General features: G+C 43.7%; 3 protein-coding genes across 3 annotated transcripts in view; 2 read left to right on the plus strand and 1 right to left on the minus strand.

Moving 5' to 3' along the window:
- Positions 1–9,843, plus strand: part of LOC128409540 (zinc finger protein 883-like) — a 346,762-nt gene that overhangs the window by 163,480 nt on the left and 173,439 nt on the right. The window lies entirely within an intron of this gene.
- Positions 1–9,843, minus strand: part of LOC128409534 (zinc finger protein 345-like) — a 143,433-nt gene that overhangs the window by 106,049 nt on the left and 27,541 nt on the right. The window lies entirely within an intron of this gene.
- LOC128409528 (zinc finger protein 883-like) overlaps positions 1–9,843 on the plus strand; it is a 451,816-nt gene that overhangs the window by 42,393 nt on the left and 399,580 nt on the right. The gene's annotated exons all lie outside the window — the stretch shown is intronic.

Here is a 9,843-nt window from a genome sequence, read left to right on the forward strand (position 1 = left end):
GATAGATATATGTATGTATGTGTATATAACAGACAGGCACAAAATTGCCCTCATCCAAGATGGCCCTTCCTCCCGCTCCAAACATAGAAGGACCGGTTGCCCTGACCCAACATGGCCTCTGCTCTTTCTGGCCTCCTTGGCAGCGTCAACTCCGGGACGGCCCTCCACGCGCGGTGAATGGAGGGGCGAAGTCAACTTACACTTGGAGGCTGTCAGGGCCAGGAAGTGCCTCCGTCTCTCACTCCTTCTCCAAACCAGAACCAGGGGTGTGTATATATATCTAGGTATGTTGGTAGGTAGGTAGATGGTAGATATGTATGTGTATATAACAGAATTTTACTAGTGAGCCAAAAAGGATTTTATGTGTTCCATGTCCTCTGTTAGTAGTAGTACAAGGCACCCAATGACTGATAATCCCTCCTCATTTCTCCGAAAAGGTTGGGAGAAGGAGTCTTTTTTTATTTTTAATAAATGTTTATTAAAATTTTACAAAACATGAACATCGAACAAAGACATATATATCAAAACAGAAAAAAAATACGAAAAAAACACAGAAAAAGAAAAAACAATTTTTAGTTTCATAGTTCTATATCCCTCTTTCCTGACCTCCTCACATCTCCCTTTTTTGTATTCCCCTTTACTCAATCAAGTTCAGCAGATTCTAATCCTCTTTCAAACCTCAGTTATAATTATATATTTCAACCTATTATGTCTTCTTAATCCCTTATGCCACTTTATATACCTTGACATAATATTACTCTGGTCTTACCCACCTTCTCTTTTTAATCCTCTTTGCATACCCCTTCTAACCATGTCACTAATGCCGTATTACCTTTGTATCCAACATCATTTTAACATTCAAACATTTTACAATGTTTCTGTAAATAGTCTTTAAACTTTTTCCAGTCCTCTTCCATCGACTCTTCTCCCAGGTCTCGGATTCTGCCGGTCATTTCTGCCATCTCCATATAGTCTATCACTTGCATCTGCCATTCTTCCACGGTGGGCAAATCTTGTGTCTTCCAATATTTAGCGAGAAGTATTCTTGCTGCTGTTGTTGCATACATAAAAAATGTTCTGTCTTTCTTTGGAACCAATTGGCCGACTATGCCCAAAAGGAAGGCCTCTGGTTTCTTAAGAAAGGTAAATTTAAATACCTTCTTCAGTTCATTATAAATCATTTCCCAGTAAGCCTTGACCTTTGGGCACGTCCACCAAAGATAATAATAATAATAATAATAATAATTTATTATTTATACCCCGCCCATCTGGCTGGGCCTCCCCAGCCACTCTGGGCGGCTTCCATAAAAACCAAAAATACAGTAAAATATCACACGTTAAAAACTTCCCTGAACAGGGCTGCCTTAAGATGTCTTCTGAATGTCAGGTAGTTGTTTATCTCTTTGACATCTGCTGGAAGGGCATTCCACAGGGCGGGCGCCACTACCGAGAAGGCCCTCTGCCTGGTTCCCTGTAGCTTTGCTTCTCGCAATGAGGGAACCGCCAGAAGGCCCTCGGCGCTGGACCTCAGCGTCCGGGCAGAATGATGGGGGTGGAGACGCTCCTTCAGGTATACTGGACCGAGGCCGTTTAGGGCTTTAAAGGTCAGCACCAACACTTTGAATTGTGCTCGGAAACGTACTGGGAGCCAATGTAGGTCTTTCAAGACCGGTGTTATATGGTCTCGGCGGCTGCCCCCAGTCACCAGTCTAGCTGCTGCATTCTGGATTAGTTGTAGTTTCCGAGTCACCTTCAAAGGTAGCCCCACGTAGAGCGCATTGCAGTAATCCAAGCGGGAGATAACCAGAGCATGCACCACTCTGGCGAGACAGTCCGCAGGCAGGTAGGGTCTCAGCCTACGTACCAGATGGAGCTGGTAAACAGCTGCCCTGGACACAGATTTGACCTGTGCCTCCATGGACAGCTGTGAGTCCAAAATGACTCCCAGGCTGCGCACCTGGTCCTTCAGGGGCACAGTTACCCCATTCAGGACCAGGGAATCCTCCACACCTGCCCGCCTCCTGTCCCCCAAAAACAGTACTTCTGTCTTGTCAGGATTCAACCTCAATCTGTTAGCCGCCATCCATCCTCCAACCGCCTCCAGACACTCACACAGGACCTTCACCGCCCTCACTGGTTCTGATTTAAAAGAGAGGTAGAGCTGGGTATCATCCGCATACTGATGAACACCCAGCCCAAACCTCCTGATGATCTCTCCCAGCGGCTGCATGTAAATGTTGAAAAGCATGGGGGAGAGGACAGAACCCTGAGGCACCCCACAAGTGAGAGCCCAGGGGTCTGAACACTCATCCCCCACCACCACTTTCTGAACACGGCCCAGGAGGAAGGAGCGGAACCACTGTATGACAGTGCCACCAGCTCCCAGCCCCTCAAGACGGTCCAGAAGGATGTTATGGTCGATGGTATCAAACGCCGCTGAGAGATCCAGCAGAACTAGGAAACAGCTCTCACCTTTGTCTCTAGCCCGCCGGAGATCATCAACCAGTGCGACCAAGGCAGTTTCAGTCCCATGATGAGGCCTGAACCCCGACTGGAAGGGAACCCCGACTGGAAGGGATCCAAAAGATGAAAGAATGTTCCCTCAGTTTCTTTACATTTCCAACATTTATTATCAGGCAGGTGATAAATTTTTGCAAGCTTGACTGGGGTCATGTACCACCTATAAATCATTTTCATAATATTCTCCTTTAAGGCATTGCATGCCATAAACTTCATACCGGTGGTCCACAACTGTTCCCAGTCAGCAAACATAATGTTATGACCTATATCCTGCACCCATTTAATCATAGCTGATTTGACCGTTTCATCCTGTGTATTCCATTTTAACAGCAAGCTATACATTCTTGACAATATCTTAGTTTTTGGTTCTAGCAATTCTATTTCCAGTTTTGATTTTTCCACCTGGAAGCCAATTTTTTTATCCAAATTATAGGCCTCTCTTATTTGATAATAATGAAGCCAGTCTCGCACTTTATCTTTTAGTTTCTCAAAACTCTGCAACTTCAATTTGTCACCTTCTTGTTCCAATATTTCCCAATATTTCGGCCATTTGGCCTCCATATTGAGCTTTTTCTGAGCCTTAGCTTCCATTGGCGACAACCACCTTGGGGTTTTGTTTTCCAATAAGTCTTTGTATCTTATCCGGACATTAAACAATGCTTTCCTGACAATATGGTTTTTAAATGCTTTATGTGCCTTAACCTTGTCGTACCACAAATATGCATGCCACCCAAAAACGTTGTTACAACCTTCTAGGTCCAAAATGTCTGTATTCTCAAGAAGCAGCCAGTCTTTCAACCAGCAGAATGCTGCTGATTAATAGTAAAGTTTAAGGTCTGGCAGGGCAAATCCACCTCTTTCCTTTGCATCGGTTAATATTTTAAATTTTATTCTGGGCTTTTTGCCCTGCCAGACAAATTTAGAAATATCTCTCTGCCACTTCTTGAAACAATCCATCTTGTCCACAATCTGCAAGGTTTGAAACAAAAATAACATTTTTGGCAATACATTCATCTTTATAGCTGCAATTCGACCCAACAAGGAAAGCTTCAATTTAGACCAAATTTCTAAATCTTTTTTAACCTCTGACCAACATTTCTCATAATTATCTTTAAATAGATTCAGATTTTTCGCAGTCATGTTAATCCCTAGGTATTTCACTTTCTTAACCACAATTAAACCTGTTTCATTCTGAAACCTTTCTTTTTCCGTTGATGTTAAATTCTTCTCCAAAACCTTAGTTTTTAGCTTATTTAATCTAAATCCTGCCACATGACCAAATTCTTGAATCAGTTCTAAAACCCTTTTCGTACTAGATTCAGGCTCCTGTAATGTCAAAACCAGGTCATCTGCAAAAGCCTTCAATTTATATTGTTTAGCTCCGACCTGAATTCCTTTAATGAACCGATCCCTTCTAATCATGCTCAACAGCACCTCCAGGACCGAAATAAATAGTAATGGAGAGATAGGGCAGCCCTGACGTGTTCCTTTTTCTATCTTGAATTCTTCTGTCACCACATTATTTACTATCAATTTTGCTTTTTGTTCTGAATAAATTGCTTCTATACCATTCTCGAACCCCTGTCCCACTCCCATCCCTTTAAGATTTTTCTTCATAAAATTCCAAGAAATATTATCAAAGGCCTTCTCCGCATCAATAAAAATTAATACTGCTTTTGTATTAATATTCATTTGCAACAGCTCCAAAATATCAATTATATTCCTTGTGTTATCAGACAGATGTCTGCCTGGTAGAAAGCCTGCCTGATCCTTATGTATTACTTCCACTAACACTTTTTTTTAATCTGTTAGCTAAAATATCTGCAAAAATTTTGTAATCCACATTTAAGAGGGAGATGGGACGGTAGTTCTTTAGTTGTGTCTTTTCAGATTCTGTCTTCGGTATCAATGTGATGAATGCTTCTTTCCACGACTCCGGCGCCTTCTTCCCCTCCATAATCTCGTTACAAACCTCCTTTAATGGATGAATTAAGTAGTCTTTCAAAGTCCTGTAATACTTGGAGGTTAGCCCGTCCGGCCCTGGAGATTTGCCCAGTTGCATATTCTGAATGGCACCTTCAATCTCATGTTCTGTAATTTTATAGTTTAATATTGTCTTATTTTCTTGAGATATTTTTTGTAATCCATTAGTTCTTAAAAATTGATCTATATCAGTCTCTTTCTGTGGCCCTTGCGTATAAAGTTGTTTAAAATATCTCTGGAAACACTTTCTAATCTCCATCGGGTTCTGTATATTTTCCCCTTCAATCTCAAGGTTCATAATCGTATTTAACTTCTGTCTTTTTTTCAACTGCCACGCTAATAATTTTCCATATTTATTAGCTGACTGAAAAGTCTTTTGTCTCATTTGTTTAATTTTCCACTCCACTTCCTGGTTAATCAATTTCATGTATTGTACTTGATATAGCTTAATTTCTCTCAGAATCTCTTGTGACTTTGGTTTCGATCTTAGCTTCTTTTCTCCTTCTTTTATTTTCTCCAATTTTTTTTCTTTTTTCTCATTTTGAGATCTCTTCTTTATTGCATTCTGTTGAATCAAGAACCCTCTCATAACCGCTTTACTTGCGTCCCAGATTACTCTTTTTTCCACCGTAGTTTTCAAATTTACCTCAAAGTAGTCTCTCAAAGTCTTTTGGGCCTTCCTCACAATCTCTTGATCTCTTAACAAGGTGTCATTCATCTTCCATCTGAAGGAACCGATAGGTGTTAGTTTCATTTCCATCCTTACAGCATTATGGTCGGAGCAGGTTTTTGGACAGATTTCCACCTTTTTTATCTTAGGTGCCAGTCCTCTAGTTATCCATATTTGGTCAATTCTAGTCCATGTCATTTTGGCTTCAGCGAAAAACGTCCCTTCTCTACCTAGGGGGTTTTTAGTTCTCCAAATGTCAATCAAGTCCATATTGTCAGTCAGTTCAAAGAAAGTTTTCGGTAGTCTGCCCTCTTTTGTTACGGGAGAAGGAGTCTTTTATCCTTGCTTTAGCATTTCCTGAGGGTAGTTCTGAAATTTGCTTTCACATTAGTTCGTCTACTTGTTTAGCCTGAATAGGGGAGAGACATGTGTTGTTGCATCTGGGACACAGGAAGTGGTCCGGCTTTGCAGATGCAGATGCAGAAGGGATTTTCTTCTCCCTGTCCCCCTCCCCATGTGGGAATGTTCTCATCTCTGTTCACAAATGTGACATTTCCCTCCCTCTGAAGGGGGTTTATTTTCTTGACCCAAAGCCCCCTCCCCCCAAAAGTGTCGGGAAATTCAAGCCCATATCAGGAGAAACTGGCAACAGTCCCAGGCACCCGGCTTGATTCCCTGTTGACCTCCCTGGCTGCATTCCCCAGCAAGCGCAGGCGAGGTCTCGATAGGTGATTCTTCTCAAACATGAAAAGAACACACACCCTTTTTCCTGCCCCCCCCCGGCAGGGGAAAGAGATAGACAGAAACGTATTTACATGCCTTTATTTCTGTCTTTGCAGCGTTACAAAAAACATGACTGCTCTCTTCAAACTCCAGCAGTGTAGAGACAAACACTTCCTGTACTTCCTGGACAGGAACAAATGGAAGAGCTCATATTACACTCTGAGCTAATTCCGGTGCTTCGCACTGTGAATTGACTGTCCCTCTGTTTCCCACGGACAGTCCCAACATTCCCATCATGTTTACTTTTCAAGCTAGGACTTTGCAGCAGCATTGCTTCAATATCGTAACATAGGCAGCATCTGGATCCCAAGGAAGAACAGCTGCAGTCCTCCTGTGGCCTTATGAGGCTTTGCCCTCGGGTGGGAAAAATCTTGCGCCCGGGAAAGGGAAAATGGGAGTCAACAGACACTCAAGGAATAGTTTGGGAGAAAAAGCTTTATTTCTACCATCCATGAACTGGTAGAAGGAGCAAGTGTGATAACTCACAAACAAGCACGAGTTCACAGCCATTTGCACAGAGCATCTATTCCCCTTCCAGTTCCCTCCCCTTTCTCCTCCTTCGGAAAAGTTCTGCCCCATGTCTCCTGAGCATGAACAGAAAGCTCCTGTCTTGGGACTATTTTGGACTGTTCCCAGGAAAAGGGGGTGAGAAACCAAAGGGGGTTTCAGAGTGTTCAGATATGTTTCATTCTCCTGTTCTGGCATAGTTCCCAGAAAGAAAGTTGCAATCTGCTTTTAACAAGGCTTTGAGAAGCAAAGGACTCTGTTCTCCACCTTCGTCTCAGTCTTTTTGTTACAGCAAGAGCAATATGCTTAGCTAATGCTTTTAGCCTTAGAGAGAGAAAAAAGCTTTGAGAGTGCAGTTTGAGAGTGCCTGAGGCGAGGCTTGGAGGCCTGGCGGGGGGGGGGATTCACAAAGAGTTTTAGGGTTTTTAGGGTAACCTGACTGTCTTTCTTCACTCCTGCGAACTGGCCCCTCCCTGGCTTGGCAGAGAGGACAAAGGAGGACCCTCTGCTCCCTGACTTGGGGGTCTCTCCCCATCAGGCATGATCTGAGCAGGGACCCCCACGCCCCCTCCCTGCACCCCGGGTAGTGGCATAACAAGGTCAGGGGGTACCTGGTGTGGAAAAGTTTTTGTCACCTCCCCAATATTGACCTCTATTTTTTTGCCTGCAAAAATGTTTTGACTTTATTTCATATTTTCTTACAAAGGATTGTGGATTCCGGGCCTCTGATAACAAGTAGGCCACTGTGGACAGATGCTTAAATCTGCAGGATGCATTGTGTTTTGGCTTGTGTTGTTTTATTTCCATTTATTGTTTATTTATTTCATTAAAAAAAAATTTTAAAAACCTGCAAAGCTGTTTACCAATACAAAAAACAAAACACCACCACAGCAGTAAAATCAAGAAAAATTAACAACCCTACTTTAAAACATAGAAAAGCTAAAACATTAAAAGAGATTAAAATTACTTCAGCTTCCTAAGCATCTGGGTATGCATGCTAAACAAGAATGCCTTTAGCAGGTGCCTGAAAAGAGTCTAGCAAAGGCAAGTGCTTTGTGGCAAGAGGCGGGGAGTTCCAAAGGGCAGGTGCTGCCACACTAAACAACGCAGTGCTGGAAAGGGGGTGAAAGGCAAGCGGCCAGCCTCGCAGGGTTGTGGAAGGAGGAGCTCCTGGGAGGAAAGGAGGTGCCGTGGAAATGCCATTCTAGAAGTAAAGAGCCTCCGTCTCTCACTCTTCCTCCAAACGAGAGCCAGGTGTGTGTGTGTGTGTGTGTAAACATATACAGTGAGGGGGGTTTCTGGGGGTTTTCCTGTTGTTATTCTCTCTTGCACAGCTACAATAAACCTACGATTAAAATTTTGATCTGGTCATTTCTTCGTCAGAGGGCAAACGGCAAATTTAGCAGGGGATCAAATACTTTCCCCCCTCACTGTAGATAGATGATAGACAGATGTATATATGTATGTGTGTATAACAGACAGGCACAGAATTGCCCTCATTCAAGATGGCCGCGGGTCCTTCCTCCCGCTCCAAACATGGGAGGACCGGCTGCCCTGACCCAACATGGCCTCTCCCCTTTCTCCACAGCGGCTTCCCCTCGCGAGGCGATTGGGCGAGGGGGAGAGAGCACCCGGAAGTGGGTGGATTGAGCCAGCTGCCTGGTTACCCACGTGGGTTTGGGAGAGAGCAGTAGCCATGGAGGGAGGGAGGGGAGCAGGATAGGGGGCGCGGTAGGAGGCAGGAGACCCTTGCAAGGGGTGGGGCTGGGTGGTCTTTGGGGAGCATTTAGGATTCATTTGCAATGTTGCAGGTTCCATCAGGGCAGCTCCGGGGTTTCCATAACTTGCTGGCTTGGTGTTTTGCTACTTTCCTTGATAGTCTGACCCCACACATACAGACCTCCCTCTTTCTCTCCCCCCACCCAAAAAAATAAGTCCTCCGGAGATACTGGGAGGGCAAAGCCCCCCAAGCCAAAACAGAAGAGTGGTGCTTGGGATCCCAAGAAGCCACTGCAGAATGAGCCCCCCCCCCCGGAATGGGTCCTGGCAGGAAGAAGTGGAGATCAGGGTTATGAAGGGAGGTGGGGGGGGGGAGTTGGTCTGCATTGCAAGGGGGACTAGATGTCCCTTAGGGGCCCATTCCAATTCGGCCAGTCTGAAGTCTGGGAAAGGGGCTGAATCTTTGGGGAGTGGAGATACAACTTGCCCCCAATCTTCCCAATTCCACGTCCGCCTGGTTCGCTCTTGGGCGTTTGCTGCGATCCCTGCCTTGCAGGGGGTTGGACTAGATGGCCCCTGGGGGCCCTTCTGACGCTGTGATTCTGTGATTTCTTCCGGAAAGTGGACCCGTTTCCTGGTCCAGCCTCCATCCATTGTTCTCTGCTAATTTGACCTCCACCCCTATTCTGCCTTCCCCATCCCTGAATATTTGTTTGAAATCTAATTTGGGGTTAATATACAAAACCACTTCCCTTTTTTTGGCTTTTTCTATATGTTTCCTGCAAATATATAATGTCCAATTTTAATAAGATTTATGTTATTTGGTATCTTTTGGTTTTATTCTTAAGTCCATTTATGTTCCACAAGAGCACTTTCAGATCCATCCCAATGTCCTCTTTTTTGTCCCTTTACTCCTCTCCCTCCTCCTCCTTCTACTTCTGTTTGTCATGTTTCCTCTAATTCTCCAAAGTTTTTTATTATTAACTTTTCATTAATATTTCTCCAATTGATACAATACCAAATCTTGCCACATTATAATACAAAAAATAAAACCATGTTCTGGCTGGCCAGGAGAATTTGTTTGTTTGTTTCTTGTTCCTACTTTTCTCTCTCTTATTTATTCCCAATATCATCCCAATCTTAATGCTGCATCTTATCTTGACAGCCACTGGTATGCAACTTTCATTGTATTTAACAGATCTATATGTAAATTAACATGCAATATGAACATTTTGCTCTTCTTGTTGTCCATCAATTGTTTTCCGTGCAGTCCCTCCTCAGACAGCCCTATTTCTTTCCACCGTCTTATCTTCCAGGACTCTGGGCTGTCTTCCAGCTTTCCTTTGTTTAGTTAAGATTAAGACACATGCAAGTTATTTTAATGAACTGATATTTTCCCAAACTGAAGAATCTTCTGTAAGAGACCACACCCTGGGATATATTTCACAGTTAATAATTGTTCGGTTCCTCTACAATCCAAGCTTGCTCCCCCTGGGGCCTAAGATCAAAGATTCATCTTCACTTTATAAATCCACATACGACAAAAGTCCATGCAAGCAGATATGGTTTCCTGTGTGAAATATTCCCCAGTTGTAATCTGTCGGTTGTCTTCAGCTCCCTTTGAGAGGGACCACTTTTTTTCTAATGTGCCTTCCTTTGCG

The sequence above is a fragment of the Podarcis raffonei genome, chromosome 2 (assembly GCF_027172205.1).
Source record: "Podarcis raffonei isolate rPodRaf1 chromosome 2, rPodRaf1.pri, whole genome shotgun sequence".
Taxonomy (NCBI): Eukaryota; Metazoa; Chordata; class Lepidosauria; order Squamata; family Lacertidae; genus Podarcis; species Podarcis raffonei.